Source organism: Ambystoma mexicanum, chromosome 7p, assembly GCF_040938575.1.
Source record: "Ambystoma mexicanum isolate Mex_15411 chromosome 7p, UKY_AmexF1_1, whole genome shotgun sequence".
NCBI classification, from domain to species: domain Eukaryota; kingdom Metazoa; phylum Chordata; class Amphibia; order Caudata; family Ambystomatidae; genus Ambystoma; species Ambystoma mexicanum.
This window is the reverse complement of record NC_090939.1, coordinates 859,234,623-859,255,703: the sequence shown is the minus strand read 5'-3', so window position 1 is coordinate 859,255,703 and position 21,081 is coordinate 859,234,623. Positions and strand designations below refer to the sequence as shown.

The 21,081-nt window shown below is 46.6% G+C and overlaps 1 protein-coding gene across 2 annotated transcripts in view; it reads left to right on the top strand.

Annotated features, from left to right (window-relative positions):
• Positions 1-536: 536 nt before the first annotated feature.
• Positions 537-21,081, top strand: part of LOC138526375 (arylsulfatase D-like) — a 344,213-nt gene continuing 323,668 nt past the window's right edge. For both annotated transcript variants that reach the window (XM_069637044.1, XM_069637046.1), the window contains exon 1: positions 537-745. The gene's annotated coding sequence lies outside the window, so the exon portion shown is untranslated. The remainder of the gene's footprint in view (positions 746-21,081) is intronic.

Below are 21,081 nucleotides of genomic sequence, written 5' to 3'. Positions count from 1 at the left end.
ACATTTACAAAGAACAACAATAGTGCATATAAATAGTGCTGGAAATGGAAATTCTTAACTGTTGGATCCCACCAGCAAGAGCGGGGGGGAGGGGGGGAAGCAGGGGGAGGGTGGGGGGAGTTTATGACCAGGGTGGATAGTTGGTGAACGCTAGAGACTTTTTCTATGTCCCTAAAAATAAACTTTCACATTTCAAGAGATTAATTATTAACACCTGAAAAATAATCTTTCCCTTGCTCATACCACACAATGGTAAAAAAGGGTATCAAATGCAAAAGAAAATTCCAGGGTTGCCCTTGGAACAGCCATGTGCTCTCCCTTATCTCTATACTCATTGGCTAAATGTAAACACTGCCTGGTATGAAGTATTGAAAAAGAGCTGTGCTAATGAGTAGTGATAATGAGTAATGATTGAAGCAGCACGCCAATTGAAACTGATGATGCAGTGTATGAGATATATTTGTACGCGCAGTACAGTGTTTTCCGGGAACTGAGACCCGCGAGCCAAATCTTGCCGGATCCAGGCAAATCCAGCCCATTTACCAGCGCCTCATACGACAGTGGGTGCGTGTTTGCAGTACCTTTGCTGCCTAGTTAGAGCGGCGTGCCCTCCCCCACTGGCAGTAGACAGCCAGCGCCTCAATTTGGCACGAAGCAGACTTTGTCCTCACTGCCGAGAGGGCGTACGTATGCACATTGGAGAAATTCCACAACGACTGCACGCGCTCCGCAGAAACACGAAAAGGTAAGAAGATATGTCTTGCGAGTCACAACAAGCTGTTGTCGGTGGTATACGCCAGGTACTTCTAGAGTGCATGGAGTATCTGATAGTAATGTTTGATTTGCAGTAGGGACCTCGACTTAGTATTATCCCTTAGCTCGAAATCCACTCGGAGTAAATACACGAAGTACATTACAGGGAATCTAAATTCTAAACGGGATTTATTTGCATAGTAGTTGGTTATTCTGAAAGCCTTCTGTGTTTGGATGCGGATGGAGGCTCTAAATGATCGGCCGTCAAGTGACTTATCCTGGTTTATGCAGTGATCGAAGTGAGCGGGAACGGTCGGGAGCGGTGTTCCACTACTTTTCTTTTTTTCTGTTTACCATTCCTGTACTTTTTACGACCATATTCACCATTCTATACAGAGGATTTGTCCATTGATGTCCCTGTGCAAGTGCAAAGTTTTAACAGGAGCCTTACTAAGTAGTCACAGTACTGGAATGCCCTGGTGCAACACCTTGCACTATGCTTCTGCCTACCGAGACAACAGTTCCACTACTTTTTTCGGTACACTTCTACAGCTGGGTTTATGCAATCTCGCACCCTGTGGCGCGTTGTATCTTTTTGGCCTTCAGCAATCATCCGGGTTGACATGTACACTATTGCCGGGTTGACATGTACACTGAAGTTCTGTCCCTAGCCATGGAATCTCTGCTTCCAGCCGACCCACATTGTAGCTACGTCCTGAATGTCGGCAATCTTCATTACTCCTAATCATAGCTGCCAAGTTTCCCTGTTCCATGCAGAATCTTTGAGCCAGTCCTGTTTTTTTCTTTTTGCACTGCATGATGGGACTTGCAGGCTCACACTTGCAATGGGAAAAACAAAACTACAAGTTCCAGCATTCGGTTGGAAGCAAAAACCAGGACAGGCACGAGGTGTGGACCTGGGAAACTTGGCAGGGAGGCTTAGTGCTACTAGTCTGAGTACTTACCTCTGATGCCCCACCTCCCTTAAAGGAACCATTTAATTCCCTATGGAAGTATAATTCCACCTACCTACCCATACATAAGGGCCAAAGTGAATTAAAAAAAACAGTAGAACTATGTTCCCTGCTGGCACATCCCACAACCCTGTGGGATGAATGCCTTTCGGAAGACCGCTGTCAGATATGCATGAGATGATGAAATGATTTCTAAAATGTGTGTGTGCATTTTTAGCCAGCACGGAGGTGGGCAGGGAGTGGCTGGGTGCCTAGCAGCCACCCTTAGTTGACGGGTGAGAATATGCGTGCTATGACAAATTGTTAGGATAGAGGGAGAGTCAGCAGGGTCAGATTATGTGAATTGCTGTATCCAGTTAGAGGAGGTGATGCGTGTTTTGGGTGTGTGTCATCGAGTGGTATTGGTTGAGAGGTCTGCAGGAGAGTGGGCTGTGCCCGCAGGGATTTCACCAAATTGCCAGGGGTAGTGGAAGTGACATCACAATGCCATACCCCCACGAGTGACATAATAGGAAGTGATGTCATTTGACCCCACCTGTGCAACATCACAGGAAGTTATGTACTTTGACCACGCCCCCACGTTTATCCCTCAGTACACTAAGGAAAATATGGTTACCATATCACTGTATTGCAACATTTCATACCAGAATGGATCATCATATGTAGCAGTGTGTCAAGGCCCATGCTGCCATGGGAAGTGTATGAACCCAAATCCCCTCTTTAAGTGGATCCACCATGTTATTTCAACAGGACTGCAGAGCGAAATCACATTCTGGGGGGACAGGGGCGGATAGGCCGGTATAGGGATAGGGGAAAGCCAGGATAAAAGGGTACAGGGAGAACATTTCACCAGAGAACATTATTTTTCTAGTCAATGGCATCCACAGTCTTCAATGATTTTGGCACTTACCCCATTTTCTTCTGATTCGACAAGTTACCATCAGTGTTGTGTTGTACTGTTTGCAGTTGTTTCATGGACTTCATTACTCCTGCACAAAACAGCCAGACGTCTCCGATTCTCATCTCCTTCAGAACCTAGAGCTTAGTTTAAAATGGGTTTGATTAGTGCCTTGGCAAATACTGCCACTTGCTCATCTCCCTGGATCTCTTCAAAGTTCCTGCATAACTCATGAGGAACAAAACATTTCAAGTTCTTGTTCCTATACATCACTAGTTTGTTCCTATACATTACTAGTATCGTGCTCTAGCACTTTCAAACAAGTATATTTTTTTTGTTTCAGGTACACATCCTACCATACAAGGTAGGCAGAATTTTGGTGTGTTACAAAACCTGATTACCAACATTGAAAACCTGTTATTCCACTATTGCAGTGCTTCTGCATTGCCATTCTAGTGCTGCATCCTTACCCAAAATCTGAAAAGGAGAGTACTTGGAGTACTCTGTGTGCAAACCTTCCGTGTCCATCACACATTTGAAGGATGGGTAGGTATTATACTGACATCCAGAGATGAAGACTCCATCTTCCTCCGTTTACTTTCGTGAGGCTTCTGGCTTTTGGTGTAATACTTGTTCTGGCTGCAAACAGAATAGTTAAAAATGTCCTGGCTGCATTTTGCATTACTCCCACACTCACCAACAGTCTTTATATGCCTAGATTTCTGTTCCTACGTGTTCATTGCCCTCTACACCCTGCACCTCTCCATAATGGTACACTTTCCAACAATGAGTACTATAGATTTTTGGATAATGCCAACAGTTGCGCTTCCTTCACTCTGAACATAAGAGTTAAAATGTAGTTTCTTACTAGTTTGAGCAGAGCAATGGGTTGACAGACGTGTCCGGTACTGCTGTTTCAATGGCAAAAGAGTCTGGCTATGGAATAAATGGTGCATGCCTTTCCTCATGTAAGGCGAAGATTCTGATTGGAAGGCAGGTTGTTGCTTAGGTGACCGGAAACCAGAGAGGAGGGCTGTGAGCGTTCAATGGCAACAGATCAAGACACAGAACTCTGGTAGTGGAGCGGCAGGTGTTTGGCAGAGAAGAGACTGCCAGTATGCCAGGTGCTGTTTTGATGTAATAGAACACTGGCTGTGATGCCGATGGTGCCTGACTGGTTTTAACAGAAGACATTGACTGGGTGTGTCTCATCATTGCTTGGATAACTACAAATCAAGAATAAGGTGCTGGCATTGTGGCATTTTCAAGACAGAACTGTAGCTGTGGGGCAGCTGGTGACTGGCTTGAAAGGGAGATGCTGCTTAGGTTCTTCATTGCTTCATTGACTGGAAGTCAAGGAGAGCCAGGCGGGAATCGGATAGAGAATGTTCTCATGACACAAAACTCTGGCTGTGCTGCAGCTTCTGGCTGACTTGGCAAGAATATGCTGATGGAGGCTACTCAAATTCTAAGAGACTGGCAATTGGCAGATGCTTGTAGCTGTGCTATTAGTAGTGCCTGTCTGGTGTCACAGGAAAATACTGATTGAATGTCTCGCCGTTGCTTAGACTGAAAATCTGTAGGAGGCCAGCCGTGTGGCAGATGCTGCCATTTTGAGGACACACATGACTGGTTGTAAGTGTATGTGGTGCTCTTCTTAATTGGGATGTTTCTGATTTAATGGTCCATTGTTGCTTAGCTCCCTGGTAAACAATAGGATGCTGACAAAACTCAACAGCATACCATGCAATGTTTTGAAGGTAAGACACAAACTGGTTGTAGTGCATGAGCGATGTATCATGGCTGACTTCAAGAGGAGAAAAGGCTGGTAGTGTAGGACAGTAGCAGATGGTATTGAAGACTGTAAATGGTGCTGATTAGGTCTACGTGACTTGAAAAGAAGGACCTAACTGGAAAAGTGAGCTATAACCTAGCAGTTTCAAAGTATATAATGTTTAATCTTTTCAGAGGATATCTCCTGTGCCGCATGTCAGCAAATCTGTCAATGGCATCACTCAAAATTACCTCGTCAACCTCCATAGGTTCACATGCCATTATCAATAAATCAGAGTCTCTTGTATCCACATCTATTTCGAAAACAGCTTTGAACTCTTTTCAAACGGAGAAGAACCTCTCATTTGCTGCAGTTGTAATCGGCAATGCAAGGACCAGATCCAACAGGTTTAGGACCTCAGAAAAGCCTCCTGGTGATGCATGGAGATAGTACCTGACACCGTGAATACCTGCTATATAGTCTTGTCATCTAAAAAGCTTGTTGCAGTGGCAAGGCCTGAATGCAATCCAATGTAATTTACTTGGGGCCTTAGGTAGTGCTCAGCCAGAACATCTGCAGATGAGTCATCCAAGAAATGTGTAGCCCTTGGATTGAACATGCTGGCAGCCTTGATAAACCCAATGTTATTTGTAAAACGGGCATCCAACTCTATTACAGACCTATCCAAAGTGGAGAAAAACACCTCTTGCTTTAACCGTACAGTCTGTGGCATTCTATCCTCAGAGTGCTCATAATGTCCAGGCCTCTTCCCTACAGTAGTACCAACAAAGTATTCTGTTAGTTTGCTGCTCAGGCGGTGCTGCCTTAATGATAAAGCTCTTCGGTCGTGGTCTTTGTTAAGATGGATTTCTGAACTCTGACCTGGAGGGGCAGAGGTTCAGAAGGCCAGCCCAGTTTTTTGGAACAGGGTAACCTCTGGACAAGCCAGACCAATCAGGGTAGCTATGGCAGGTGGTCAAGACTAAGTCTCAGGAGGGGCGAGGGTGACTGAAGGAGATCTCAATGTGCACACAAAGCAATGGACACTTACAAATTACTCCAGACAGGTATTATATCAGAAATATAGACACATTTATTAGAAGGCCTTTGTAACATAGACCATAGCAGAGAATCATACTAACACTAAGTAAACCAAAACAACTCCATCAATACAATGTAAATACAAGACCATTGGGCTCTAAAGGGGTTAAATGCACAAAATATGTTGACAACGTAGATGGGAAGTAAACAGTCAGTGCAGATAGTCTTTAGGCCCCTTCGACATCGACAATGCACCTAACTAAGAGGCAGTCCAAGCCCTGAGAAGAGAGTAGCCTTGTGCTCAATAGTACATGCAAAGCAAACGCACGTGGTTGTTCCAATGGGCAGAATAGGGTCCCTTCAGGGGTCTCTAGCAGTTCGGGGAGGTGGATGAGGCAATGCAGAACAAGTTCCCACTATTCAAGAAGGACCTCCACTTGAAGGCAGAGGCAGTTCGAGAGTTTGGGATGGAGTCGCTATTTCACAATAGCAGTGGAAAGGAGAGGGGCCCCAAGGGCCACTCATTCGTAAAAATGGGCCCTTGCACTGGGGGCCTCCAGTTGGGGTGTTGAGTACTCACCGGTCCCCGATGCAAGCGGACCGAAACTTCGGCAGGTCAGTCCACTTCGCTTGCAGGTTCGAATGCGGCAAAAAGGACATCTTGTTACCTTTTAGTTCCTGAGATACAGCGATGATTCCCAAACGGGACAGTGGCAATTTCTCCACTCCGGGTGGATAAATCGACACAGTTTCACTGCAGCAGGCTTCAGGGGAAAGAGGGTCACAAATGCAGCAGACTTGCAAAGGACGTTGCCGCGGCAGGGCAACACGGTAACAGCGATTACTCCGGTCCTGGCGCACTCGTCCCACTTCAGACCTGGGAAAGCCAAGTGTACGAAATTCGGTGTGAGGGTGCCGTGGATACAGAGCTAGTAGTATACCAAGTTTGGAGGGCCTCCTCAAAATGGCAGCGGTGACAGAGCAAAGCAACTGGGTAAGTTGGTCAGTCCACTGGTTGGCCGAGGGACACTTCCGAGAAAGGTTACTTGCAGGGTTTGATGAAGGTGCCGAGAGTAGTTGGTTCCACTATTCCAATGGGTCGAAGCATCTTCACAGACCTTCTAGGATGACCAGATGCAGAGGGGTCCCACGGGACGACAGCAGGCTCAGGGTGCCAAACCTTCCAGCGGGTCACCAGCGGTTCCTCGACTCAGCTTCATAGTTACAGGATACTTGGATCCTATCCTGTGTTCAGTGAGAACTCAGGAGATCGACATGGTATGGGTGTTGTTGGCCTCCTCTTATCCAAAGTTCCCTTTGCGCCAAAATGAAGAGGACCCAATGGGAGATCTGCTCACAAACACACACTCCATACGTGGACCAATCACGAACCACGGTGGTCCCAGTCATTCATGCCACTCCAGACTCTCTGGCACCCAGGATGTGTATTGGAACCAGACGTTCCAGTCCACATCCTGAAGGCACACCCAAGGCATGCAGAAGCCCGCGAAAGCATCAGGAAAGTGCATGACCAAATAAGGACTGACCCGGATTGTCTCAACCTGGGGAAGGTGAAGGGGCAAGATGGTCAATGGACAGGACAAAGAACCTCGTGGCATGGCAACTCTGGAGCCAGGCCACCTATTCGTGCCAAACACAGTTAACGCGGTTAACATGGCAGGAAAGGGTTAAAAAGAATGTAGAAAGATAGCTGCGACCAGTCCTGTCCATGACACATCTGCACAGTTCATAAAAAGTCCAGCGAGAGTTTCTAGGTCCTTAGGAAAATGACTCTAGACCCAAGTGTGCTGTATGGGAAGATACATTGCACACTTGTTACATGTTGCACAATTGCTGCAACATGAGGAAAGGACTAAGGGAAACAAAGTCTCCCAGTACTGACTGTCTTAAGAGCATGTCAGTTTCCCCATAAAAAGTGAGCTAAAGCCCAGTGGAGTGCAGCTGAAGGCTGTGCTTCTCTGGCAAAGTCAGTCAATGGTGTCTAAACAGCAGCAACAAGTTTGGGGGTTGACACATGGAGGGAAAATTACATACAATTATGAAATCTTTACGAACAGTCTTCAACTGTTTTAATAGCACATTTTTCTGTCAATTCCATTGCGTCATTGACGATTTGCACCCAATGGCATTCTTGTCGAAGGTTGACAAGGTCAGTTCTTGTCATTTGAATTAGTTCATTCGCATTTGGCAAATCAAGATCCTTTCTCTGAATTTCTTCAGATAACACAGGAATCTTTTTCAGAATTGCTTCCATACTTAGCAAAGTTAGCAAAAACACAAAGCTCTGCATATTTCGGAGAAGTCCTCTGGCCTCTGAACAAGCCTGCTTTTCCCATTGTTGTGATTCTATCGCATTGAGAACAACTACAATGATCTCAAATCAAACCTGTATTTTTTTTAACACACGCATACCAATAAAACCACCTAGTGCCAGCAAGTCCTTCTAATTTGTATACTACCAGACCGCTTTCCTTTTGAGCTTTTACAAAGAGTTGGTGTTGAGGAGAACTTTGTAAAAAAGGAACACATACACAGCCTGAAAAGTTGACAAAAAATATTTCACTGTTGGTATTTTAATGATAGTTTGCACTAACGAAAGGTTTAGACGATGTACATGACTGAATGTAAATTGCCTTTGGAGCAATTTGTTTTATTTTCGCTTGCACTCCATTGAAACAGGCACTCATAACTGATGCGCCATCACAGCATTTTTCCACACAGTTCTTCCAGTCAAGGCCAGCTTTGCGTACAGAATTGTCGAAGGATGCAGCTAAAGTGGAGGCATCCAACTTCTCCATGTGGTAACATCCCATGGCTTTTTCCCGAATTTTTCTATCTTTATCTACAAACCGGATCACAAAGCTCAGCTGTTCTTTATGTGAAATGTCTTTGGTTTCATCAACCAACACTGCAAAGTGCTTTGTCACTTTCCTAACGATATTCTGACGTACAAGATTTAACACAAATGAGATCATGTCATTTTGATACTCGGGACAATGCCCATATCTTCTAGCCATTTTTATTTTAAGAAGTTCATTATTATCGGACAGCAAACGCAATATTTCTGTGAAGTTTCCCTTATTGTGGGAATGTTGTGATTCGTATGTGGCTCGGAAAGCAAGCCCTTGACAACCCAAATTACATACAACCTTGAGTAACTGCAGCACATGTTGACGATTGTTTTCAATTGCTTGGTCCCCAACCTTTTATAGCATGGAAACAATTGAGTGTTGAGGGCCTGTAGTCTGTTGTACAGCTTAAAGTCTTCCCAAGCTACAACCGAAGATTTATGCTTATCAGAATCTGAGTGTGTCTTTAAAGCACAACCTGTCTTTTCCCATTTACTGATGCCAATGTCAACAAATGGAACATTGCCACGTGCACGCCCCCCCTCCAGAAGTAGAACCAAAATGCCTGTGTGCAAAGCAGTATACTTTATCTTTCCAAACTGAATACTCCAGCCAAGGATTTGCCTCATTACGACCCTGGCGGTAGACATGCTGGTAAAAACGGCACGGCTGCCGCCAGGGTTGTTTTTTTCCCAGCATCCGGCAATGTGGAATTACCGGGGCATTACAGCCCCAGTAGTCCCGAAAATTCCCCATTCGCGGAAAAAATTACTCCCCATTCCCATTCGAGTCTCATAGGACTCTATGGGAATGGGGAGGGCGGTTGCACGGGCACCGTTAACGGTGCTGGTGCTACCGTCAAGGTCTGCAAGCGGGTGATGTTCTGCCCACCCAGTTAGACCTTGCGGGCGGAAAGGCACCCGCTTGCAGAACTCCGAGTATGGCAGTTCGGTAACAACGGTGCCAGTACTTTACGGGCACCGTTGTTACCGGACTGCCATACTCATAATGTGGCCCCATATTAATTTCTAATAGAATTTCTGAGTTCTGGGGTGTACAAGAGAGGCATGGGGCTAGTCCCATAAAAAATGTGGCAAACATACAGCAAAATGGCCATGGCGGTCAGTTTTACCAGAGGCACAGTGGTGCGACTAAACATGATTGCCCTGCCCAAACGCAAACACACCTGCAAGTGATAACGGGCTGCAATGACACGACTCTGCCGGGCCCAGGCAAGTAATCAGTCACTGCAAAGAGCCTTGTCAACTTCACACAAAAAAGGTGTAATGGGTAGATTCTGCCTATTCACGCCATGAATGGTTCCAAGCCAGGAAGGTTTATGGGTGTCAGGCCCTCCCCGCTTACTATGGGGCCCCTGGGCCCTCACATCTTGAGTGGTGGAAGGGTTTCCAGACCCTAATGAGAAAGAAAGCACACCATGACAATGGAAATAGTGGGCAGTCTATACATCAAAGAGGGACACCACAACCTGCCACTCCAAGTAGCACAGCTCATGTCATACCAGAAATTGGCAAGGCCAGCAGTTTGGGCTTTTGTGTAGCCATGGGAAAGGCAGTGCTGTTGTGTTATTAACTGGCCACCGATGTTAGCAGCTTTAAAATTGGGCGAGTACCTGGGACTATAATCGCAGTGCCTGGCAAATGCCTAATACTTCTGCACAGCCAAACGATTGGCTTTGCCAATGCTTGTGTTAACAGGACTGCCGTGCTTATAAATCAAGTGGCTGAAGGCAAACCTGGTTAAGGCATGTTTATTACATCAGTAGTACATACACAACTCCAATTAAATCATTACATCTCTGAAGACTGCTTTAAAAAAACACTGGCAGGCATTTGAGTGCAACGTTTGATGGTACGGCTTCATTAAAGCAAGCTCAAAGAGTTCCCATGAGGAGTTTTTTTGGGCGGCGAGGGGCAGGAACTGAGTGTATATAGCAATAGGTTTAGCATGGCCATGGGCAGTTAATGGGTGGGCAAATAACTTAACAACGCCTACAAGCTTTGTGTCCCTCCTCATATGCCATTTCTCCCTTTATGTACTCTAATGCAGTGTTTCGGCTTATAGGTGGTGCTAAAGCTGAAAATGAGCAGCCCAGGAGTTAGTAGAGGCAACATCTATGGGCAATGAACTGACATGGAAATTATTTATTTGCCACTGCAATTCTCTCCTCCTTACAGTATTCATTATAACATGCAGTACCATTACATTTGGTGCACACTAGGAGTGGGCAAAGTGCAAACTAAGAAAACAAAAAAGGAAGACAAAAAGCATGAGAAAACTGTACTTCAATGGCACACATCACAAGATTGGTATCAGGTAATAAAATCACGGCAAAAATGTCACCGGTAAAAATAATTGTGGCAAAAATGCCATGGTTTTACCCGGTAAAGGTGTACCCCATTATACTATTTAAGGGGAGCAGGGATTGCGGGGGTGTCCCCCGGTCCCCCTAAATGGTATAATGGGTTTGGGGGTTGCAGGGGTGTCCCCCGCATCCTTTACATGATTGTGGCGCAAAAAAACACAGCATTTTTGCCGCAATATTTGATATTCACTGCCATTTTTGCCGCGATTTTAAGATATGGAACCCACCAGATTGCAGTGGCTTTGGGCAGACATTTAAAAAAAGAATCCCCATGCAGGCCAAACATTCGACGGGATGTCTGTCAACTAGGATTGAAAAGACATTGCAAAATCAAAACGATTGCTTTTGCAGCCTCTGTAATCCCACACTTCCTGGAAACTCAGTGCTGAATCCCCAAACTCCAGTGGATGATTGGCCAGCAGGCACGTGGTCTTCTTTTACCCAGTGTCCTTTTACTGAGACTTCCCAGAATAGTCAGTGCTTCCAGGAATTCACTGGTAGACTAGGTCCCTATCTATGCCTCTGACATTCAGTAGCAATTCATGACTGACTTCTGGGCAGAATGTGCATGTTTTGGTTCCAGTAATTTATTCTTATTAATTGGAAAAGATGACAGGGCACGACAGAGTTTATTGTGAGAGTGCAGGCTAGTGTGTAGGGACAGTTTCAGAATCCCAGGCAAGCTCACCGTGAAAGGCCGGGGGGTGGGGGGGGGTGGGTGTGGAGGGGGGTTGGAGAAAGCAGCCATAAGCTGGCTGGGCAGAGGCTGAACTCACCTCTGCAATGGCATTGGTTTTGGGTCGTCAGCAATGTTTTGATCATGATCAGAAAGGCTTAGCGGAAAAGAGCGAGCTTTCTAACATGTAAAGCATGTTCTTGGCGCTGTGCGGCTCATTTTACTGGTGTCATAGTTTTAACAGTAGAATCAATTGGAAGTAATTGCTAGCTTTTTGTTAGGCTCCACAAAATGGCCGAATGCTAACTGCGAAGTGCCTTTGATTTCCCTCTGTGACATATGCATCTCTTGCATCATTTTGCGAGACCCCAGATGGTTAAAACATCTGTAAAAACCAGCCATGAAGTTTTGCACACATTTTAAACCTTGGGGCATTTTCATTTATTTGGCCGGCAGAGAAGGTGCACAGTTTGCAAGTAAAGTTTTTAATTTTGATGCTGGCCTGGCATCAATGCATAGAATTCCCAGGCACCTGTTAAATGCTGGCGCATTCCAAAGGATTCCATGTTAACGTCCCCGGCTATGCCTACATGGCAGGGGCAATGATTTACTCTTGTTTGTACTGCAAAGTGCAAATAATGAAGGTAAACCTGTGGCCACCCAGAGTTGCATTCATACATTGGACTTTGTAGTGCGAACAACACAAATTGCATGGATGGGACTGCAGGGCAGGTAAGGGCACACATTATCGGTTCCCCATATCAGATTTATAAATACGCTAGTCTAAGTTTGGAGGAACCCCAGAGATCTGGAATTCTGCCCCAAACGTTTTTGGGGCTCCTCCAAAGTAAAGGCTGGGTCATGTTTCTTTTTTCTTGAAGTTGGGTGGTAGGCTCTTCACCCAACTTTGTCATCCAAGGATTTTGGGGAGTTATGATGGATGCGTTGTAGGCGATAGAGACCCACGTGACTAGTTCTTCAGCCTCGACCAGGAGACGGTGTCAAGTGATGAAGACCGGGGGGAGAGTCCCTGTTTCTTTCTATTGGGCAATAACACATATAGGGTACCTGGAAGGCCCACTGCACGCTGAATGAGTTTGACACTTTATGGGGGTGCTGCAGGGGCCACTGACCTCTCAAGCATGCAGGAGGGACTCCCCCAACCCCCTTCCATCACACATGGAGGAGATCGCATGAAGCAGGATCCTTACCTGGCCGGGTAAATCTGCTCCGCACTCCTGGACACCTGGGCCCAGTAGGGTATCCCTGTGTCACTCTAAAAAAATGGATACCTCTACTGTGTGACCGCAAACATATTTTGATGGCCGTGAGCCAACCGTCTCATGCACGATATGACAGAATATAGGTTTCCGAGTTTGCCAATGAACGGCCATTTTGATGTAACAAGAATCGCCATTTTGTTTTCTAACCATTGCTCATTGCTTTCTGTTCTTATTGTTTCGCAGTACATTTTCTGCTTATACTGCTCGACTGTAAACCTTGTTGTCTGCACGTAAAAGGACAAGGCCGCAGGGCCGCGAGGATAACAAAAGTTCGTTGAAACATAACGTAGGCAGCGCCAGGAAGAATGCCCGGCTCCCTCCCGAATGTAGCCTTGAAGCAGAGCTGCAGGGCATTTAATAATTTCGCAGCTGCCAGCCAGTCTCGTTATATGGTAGAATATGTTAGAATAAAGCAGCTAAAGGCATGAATTATGCTCTTCTTACGGCCCCCCTTTGCTGAGCCCTGTTAGAGCGTGTCGGCTCCCAGGACACGAATAGCACCTCATAGATAGCAAGGTCTGGAATGCAACTCTCCCCCCGTATGTAGCTCGCTTCCAAGAACAGAAGTGCTGTGTTCTGTTCAAAAACTGAAAGATGCCTCCGCACTCACAAATTGAAAATTGTTACTAGAATAGATGTTTGAAGGTGTCATAGTTGTCGAAAATGTCCATCATCACACCAAGTTCAAAGAAACCCAATAAAGGGGGGTGTTAAACATGTCATAGCTGATTGTTTGATATGAATTTTGTATATATGTAACTGATGTACATAATTCACTCTCTTGCGTCCCTCGAGGTCTAGAGATACACGTCGCGGGGTGTGAGACTGAGTTGGCCAACTGAGACTTTTGCTTTGCAATAAACCCTAGCTTTGGGAATACAACCTTGTCTTTGGTGTATCTATCGTGTGTGGTGACTCGCCTTGTTTCCATAGAAGTAAGGGACCCCTAGGGGCCCCTTTCACCTGGAGGTGATGGATCTGGTGTCCTCCAGATCCTGGGCGGCTAGACCCGGGGCAAGCAGGGCCAGCAGCCGCCACAGCAAGGTGGCCTGCCGTGGAGGCATGGCAGGAGCACCAGGGGCCCAGCCTGGGGTGGATGGAGTCATGGAGATGGACCCGTAGCTCTGTCAGGCTCCTTTCCTGCAGGAAGCAGCCTGAGGCCTGGCTTTGGATAGGCAGGAGGAGTGTGCAGGCCAGGGTTGTAACTGCAATACTGCGGCGATCAGAAGTGCTCCCGGGGCCGGCGGAGCGGCAATGGCCGCAATACACCTTGAGTGAAAAATGTGCCGGCGGCATGAGCAGCGGCGAAACAATATTAAATGTTCTCAGACTGCAACAGCAGTCCCGGGCCGGGCAGAAGTCCTGCCTGGGCTGGCGCTGTGACCCTGCCAGGCCACAGGCACTGTCACAGCCAGCCGCGATATGACAAGCACATGACGACCCACTGGGTCCGGCAATCAACCACCCCCCCACAACCCACCCAGCACAGACTACAGCACACTCAGTCACCCCTCATTCTTACTGTGTTTTTAGGCCAGCAGAGGCTGAGCTTGCTCCAATGCCGGCATGCGCAGCCATGAGGAGACAGAAAAATATGTGTGCTGTGCTGCTACGAGTGGACAAAACGGAGGAACCCTGCGCACACTGCACTGTGTGCATGGTAGCTGTGGCCACGCCCCAGGCCCTGCATTCCGATTGGAGGAAATGCCAGAGGTTGCAAAAGATTGACAGGGGTCGCCAGCCAATCAGTAGAGGTCGCTCTTGCAACCTCGGGCGACCCCTGAATTACGTCCCTGCGTGCCCGTGCGGGAAACGGTTATTTTTCATTGTGGTGGTGTGCTTGATATTCCATTGAAGAGAGACTGATACCTGGTTGGAAAGGATTTTGCAGAGCTTATCATAAAGGCTTGACTGGGATGCATTCAATGGGCGTGGTGATAGGTCCCCTCTGGTTGACAGTAGCAAAATACAGGTGGGAACCCCACACCCTGGATCTAAAGGGAAGAAAAGCAAGTGTGGCTGTGGAAAAACAGTTACAACATACAGTTAGGAAACTCACAACCTGGACCCTGAGGGAGGAAAAGCAAGTATGGCAGTGGAGAACAGTTGCAAATATAGTTGGGAAACCCACAGCCTGGACCCTGAGGGAGAAAAAGCAAGCATGACAGTGGAGCACAGTAGCAAAATAAATTTGGAAACCCACACCCTGGAATCTTGACCAAATGCACATATGCATCTTAAGCCTCCTCTGAGAACATTCCCATCCCTGGACTTCGGTCCCTGAACGTGTCCCTACCACAAAGTTCTTTGAGGCAATACAAATGGGAAAAGGCACCATATAAATGACTACTACAATACAATACATTAAGGGAAGAAAAGCAAGTATGGCTCTGGAAAAACAGTAGCAAAATACAGTTGGGAAGCACTGTGGGAAGAAAATGCAATGTGGTGGAACAACACAACAGCGTGATTCAAAAATGCAAATCATCCCATAAGCATGGTGGTAAGAAAATTAAATTCGGTGGAATAACACAACAGCGATATTAAAAAATGCAGCAGTACAGGAATGATGTAGTCTCCTACTTGGGTGTAGGTGCCGACTGTGTGGGCGAAACCTGGCTGGGCTAGGGTGCCAGTGTGAACAGGCAAACGGGGATGGTGAGTACCTATAGGAAGGTGCCCTTTGCCTGTGCCCTTAGCCGGCTGCCCAGGTAAAGCTGCCCTATGCTGTGGGATTAAGAGGGACGTGTTTCCTCAGTCAGCTGACCACAGAACAGACAATCAGTGCAGCGGGAAGATGGGCAGGGAGCAGGATGCAGAGAGGGAGGCTTAGTCCTCCTGGAGTGTGGATGCTGCTGGATGGGCTGGGGTGGGGGAGGCCCTCGTGGGCTTGGCACTCACCTGGTTGTGAGCGAGGGAGAAGACAACAAGGGACTGAATCGTCCTTGTATATAAACCCCAGACCTGGGTCCTGCCTTTCCTCCACACTACTCCTCCTACTCACCCATTACCTACACACACAGATATGCCTGCAGTAATTCACATTAATCTGTTGTTTAAAAGCAGATCACTGTGGTAGCAGGGCTATGAGAGGGACCAGGAATGGGCTTTATGTCTCAAACAGACTACTAAAATAAACAAGAACAATCCAGCGGATGCAGGATACCTCAATGGGATGTGACATTAAAGCAGATTCATCAGTGCCAAGGTTTGAATCCCCACTAAGGGGGCAGCAAAAAACAAATGTGTCTGTTGCCTGCAGTCTGGGAATGGTTCTCAGCTGACTAAAAGTAAGGGAGCAATGAATGATTTTACCAAAAAGTATAGGAACCCTGTACCCTTTAGTTCCCACCCACTTGAACCTTTGCCCATAATCCACTGTTATATTTTGCCAAGCCGGGCCACGGATCTTCCACACTTAGGGTGGGTGAGGAGGGATGTCTGTACTGTATCGAGGAATAGCAGGACTAGTATACATAAGTAATTGGGGCATTACCTCCATGTCTCTCTTCTTCGTCCTAGTACTTACTTTTGAGGTGCATCGAAGCTGTACATTGTGAAAGGGGTCCAGTGATTACACGTTTGACACTAAGCACTGCTGCATCCCATCCCCACTTTTATTTAACATTACACCATTGGTAATCACTCCATTCCAACTGTGAGTACCTCTTGCCCAAAGGACCCATTCCCGTGGGTGTCTGCATTCAGATGACTCTACAGTGTTTTAAGAATGTATTCGGGTCCTCCCAGGTGGTTGCCCTCTTGGCCCATACAGGGAAATCCCCTGAGCATCTGCCCAAGATGAAACCATGCCCCTAGTCAATCACTTGTTCATGGATGGAAATCCAGATGCCTCATGTGCCATTGAGATAACGTTCGGAATCCAGTGGCTGATTGTCACCACCAAGGCTTTCCTGCCCGACCATGCTGCTCCAAATGTCACTAAAAGACTGTGTAATCTCATAATGACCTCAGTCTTATCAAAATACTCCAGCACTGCTCATTTCACATCTTTGAAGTGCCAAGATTCTTCTGCAGTCTTGGGGTCCTGAAAGAAAGCAGGGAGAACCACATCTTCAGAGGAACGAAACTGTCATGCAACCTCTGGGAGAAATGTAGGGTCACATTTTGATACAAGTGCATCTGGACAAAACCTAAGGGAGGTTTGCACAACAGGGTACCTCCAGCATGGTCTACATGCTGAGATAATGGCAATAAGAAGGCTGTCTTAAGTGTTAGGAACTTGAGGTTGGTGTGGTAAATCGGTTCGAAGGGAGGGCAGCACCAGGGCAGATCCCATGGAGGTGTGTCTTTATATGGAAGAGGCCTAGAAGATGCCAAACACTTTAGAAGTCTAGCCACTAAAGCTTCTGCCTCTATGTTCCCCTCTGGGCTACTCATCAGAGCTTTTAGGGCTGTCCACTGGGCCCATATGGTACACACTGCCAACCACTTGTGAAATGCAACCTGGAGGAACTGAAGAATAGCTGCTATACTGGTATATTGCAGCGAAGGGGGGGAGATCTCAGACCACTCACACCACTTCAAAAAATTCACCCAGTGTATATTACATGTCTGTAGGTGGGTGGGCGCTTCAAATGAAGAATTTTCTCTGCCCTGTGATCAGCCCAGTAATCTACCCATCTGAACTTCCATACTGACCATTGGATTATGTGCACTCCTGAAATCTGACCTGCTTATAGAAAGCAAGGCCTCTTGGCAACTTCCATACCTCCCGAGAATGGGGATCTAAGATATTGGCAAACCATCCCTTCGTGGCCAATAGAAAACTATCAGAACTACTTGAGATCTGTTATCCCTGATCTGCTCTGGGAATCAGGGGTATCAGTGGGAAAGCATACAACAACCCCTGAGGCCATTCCAGGTTCAATGCATCCACCCTTCAAACCCGTTCTACCTGAAACCTTGAACAAAACATGTCGACTTTTGCTGATCTCGGAAAAGCAAACATGTCTATCTTGGGGTTTCCGAACCTTCGACAGATCTCTGCGAAGGTTCTGTCTGACAGGGACAACTAATAAGAATTCAGGAAGACTTTGCTGAATCTTTTTGTCTCAAAATTTCCTATCCCTCTGGATTTGAACTGTCTCCAATGACCTTGGATGTATGTCTACCCGGGGCCCTATCTCCCAGGCTAAGGAGTTCAGGGATGCAGATCTCCCTGTCAGTTGATATAAACCATGGCTGTAGAGTTGTCCATCCTGACCAACACAACCCAGCCCTTTACTATCCATGTGAACTCCCTTAGCACCCTGCCAATTGCAGATATTTCCCTACCATTGAAGGACCTGTTCAGGTCTTCCCGGCTCCAATTCTCATTAACTGATCTGGACCCCATGGCTTCCTAACCAAGCCTACTGAGATCTGTGTTAAGAAGGATCTTTAAGCGAGAGTCCAGGCCAATCCCTTTCCTTATATTCCTGATATTCCCTGTGTGTAACCACCACCGGATCTCCTTTCTTAGCTCCCCAATCACAAGAATTAGGGACTCGTATATCTGGGTAGCAGGGAGCCAGTGATTGAGGAGATGGAAAATCGGGGGCTTGAGGTGAAGCCATTCCCAGGGAAGCAGGAATACACAAGAGGCCATGTGACCCATAACCACTAGGAGATGTCATCCTAAGGCCCATTCCTTTTCCGGAACTTTGGCCTGTGACACCTGTAGGCGTACAACCCTTTCTGGAACAAGAAAGACTTTCCCCAGCCTGGTGTAAAACTGTGCCCCTATAAAGGTCAATTTCTAGAGGGGAACTAGTTGAGATTCCTGCCAGTTCACAAGCACCCCCCCAGTCTGTAAACCTTGCACAGTTGTTGAAAGTGAAATCGTGCAGGGCTGTCTTGATCCACCAGTCATCCAGGTAGGGGAATATTTGAATCTCCTGCAGATGCAGATGAGCAACCAATGGAGCTACTAGTTTTGTAAAGAACCTGGGCGCCGTCTTCAACCCAAAGAGAAGGACCTGGCATTGATAATGTCTCCGTTCTACTGCAAATTTGAAGAACCTTTGCTGGGAGGGCCTGGTAGCCACTTGATAATAGGCATTTTTGAAGGGTTTACATTTTGAATTGCTACCCTTTCACGTGTACATTCATTGCTTTCAGATCCAAAATCAACCTGAACTTCCCTGATGGTTTCAGGATGTGGAAGACTATAGAACAGAACCACTGTCCCTGCTGATCCCGGGGGCTCTCACATTTATTTTCCTTTCGAGCAGTTCTACGATGGCTTTTGACATTGCCTCCTTCTTGAGTTTGCTTCTTGGCATAGGCGTCATGGTAATTCTCTATTGAAATGGGGGTGTAGAGGGGGCATCAAATCTATCTGGTATCCCTACTAAACAGTCTGAATTGCTCTGGTGTATGCAAACCACTTTTTATACGTTTTGAAAAGGAGATGGAGTCCTACTCCCAATGGCCTTCTGTGGTTGTCAGGACATGTGATTTTTAACGGTTGACTTCCACATCCCTGGCCTGGATCACAACCCTTGAACCTTGCAGAAAGGCTTGTCTCTTCTCCCTGATGCACGTGCTTGACTCCTGATCCCGATGACCTATGCCTGGATGTTGTAGAGGGACTCTTCTTCCTTAGCTTGTCCGCATGCTTTTCCGCCCAGAACACTTTATTATGTACCTTGTCTTCGAAGGAGTCTCCAAACAGTTTGTTTCCTTCAGAGGGGATTTTCAGGACTTTAGCCTTCTGTAACCCTTATGTTTTTCATTCTGTCAGGTGAATATGTCGTCTTGCCGAAATGCCTTTACCCATTGCCATAGCCACACCACAGACACCATAATAGGCTAAATCAGATAAGAGCCATACTTGTCTCTGCATGTCTGCCAGGATTGGAGCACCGTCTGTACCATCCTCCATGGCCTTGGGAAGCTTTCAAAAATCACCCAAAACATTTTCAGTTTATAGGATCCATAAACATGGGCCCTTAAAGAACCTCCTCTTACACCATGGAGGACATACCAACTAAACTGGGCAGAATATCATCAATTCCAACAGCCGCTGGAAGAAAAGCCTCTGTGACTTTTAAGGTAGATAGTTTTGCCGTGATATGAGGCATTAAAATATGTTCTGGATCTTTCAATTCCTTAAAGATTTTATCCTTAATGCCTGTGATCAAGGGAGTCCCATCTTGGGAGTGTGTTTATATTGCCGGGTTTTGGGCTTAGAAGAAACTCTGTGGATTGCGGGCTCAGAGAACCTAATACCGTCCCAAACCTGGACTAACACAGCCTCCACTTCCCCCCAGCCAAATACTTGCCAATGGCCTCCTCATATGAGTCAGATGGCACTGCTGAGTAAGCGGAAGAGGGGTCTCCCAAGGGTGATGTGCTGAATCGAGGGTATTGGTCCCTTCTCCCCAATGAGGAGCCACCCCCTTTGAGGGCACGGAGGTGAGTCCACGCCGCAAGACCCTCCCCAGGGGTCTAGGCAAGTGGAACCTCAATGGGAGTGACTCACCCTTAGGGGTCAAGGACTCCCATTCCGAGGAGGAATTCCCTAGACCAAATATCCTATCTTCATATATGGGAATACCTGCTATGAAGACTAATCTGTCATTCTTATATTTGGCTGCAGGCAATGTGGGAACAAAACAGCCATACCAAAGAAAAGGGGATATCGCTTTAAAAAGAGACATATATATATATATATATATATATATATATATATATATCTCAGACGAGTAGCTCTTGTGGAGAGAGTGAGTATGGTACATAGGGGAAGCCCTCTTACGAAGTTGCGGAGCGTGCGACATTTGGAAATGCGAGGGATGCCAGAGTGCAATGCTGGAGAACTGACAAATACTTTAACGGGGGAGAACTGTTGCCCGAACGGGGACATAATACCTGTGCAAGGGGGTGGTGGTCCACAGCTGCTTCATGGTTGGCGAGACACCCAATGAACGATGCAGAGAACACCGGAGAAGGGAGTACTGTCAGTTAACTGCAGACAGCATCCTAAATCAGAGGAGCCGAGAACACTACGACGTCGAAGCCGGGCACAAAGCAGAGCAACCGAGAAAGCGAATGCCCAAATGCACACTGAGCCCCACGAGGTTGCCCCGTGTTGGAAAAGGTACTAAAGAGAACGGGAAAGGCGGGAAGTCGCCGGGGCAACGTATTGGGAGGAGAGAAAACTCTCAAAGTCACAAGTATGAAAGTCGAACAGTAAGTGGGCACAGTTGGAGATATCTGAAATCTATACTGAGCATGCTATAAATGTGTCAGTGTTCCAGCAAAAGTGTCAATACTCAACTGTTTCTCCAGCTTGTAGGTAGGTGGCGGCTTATATTTTCACATAGGAGTAGATTCCAGTGACTGAATAGACACATTTTTTAGAAAAAGTATGAGAATAATTAAAAACTGCAATCCACTTATATATACAAGGGAACAGTTTT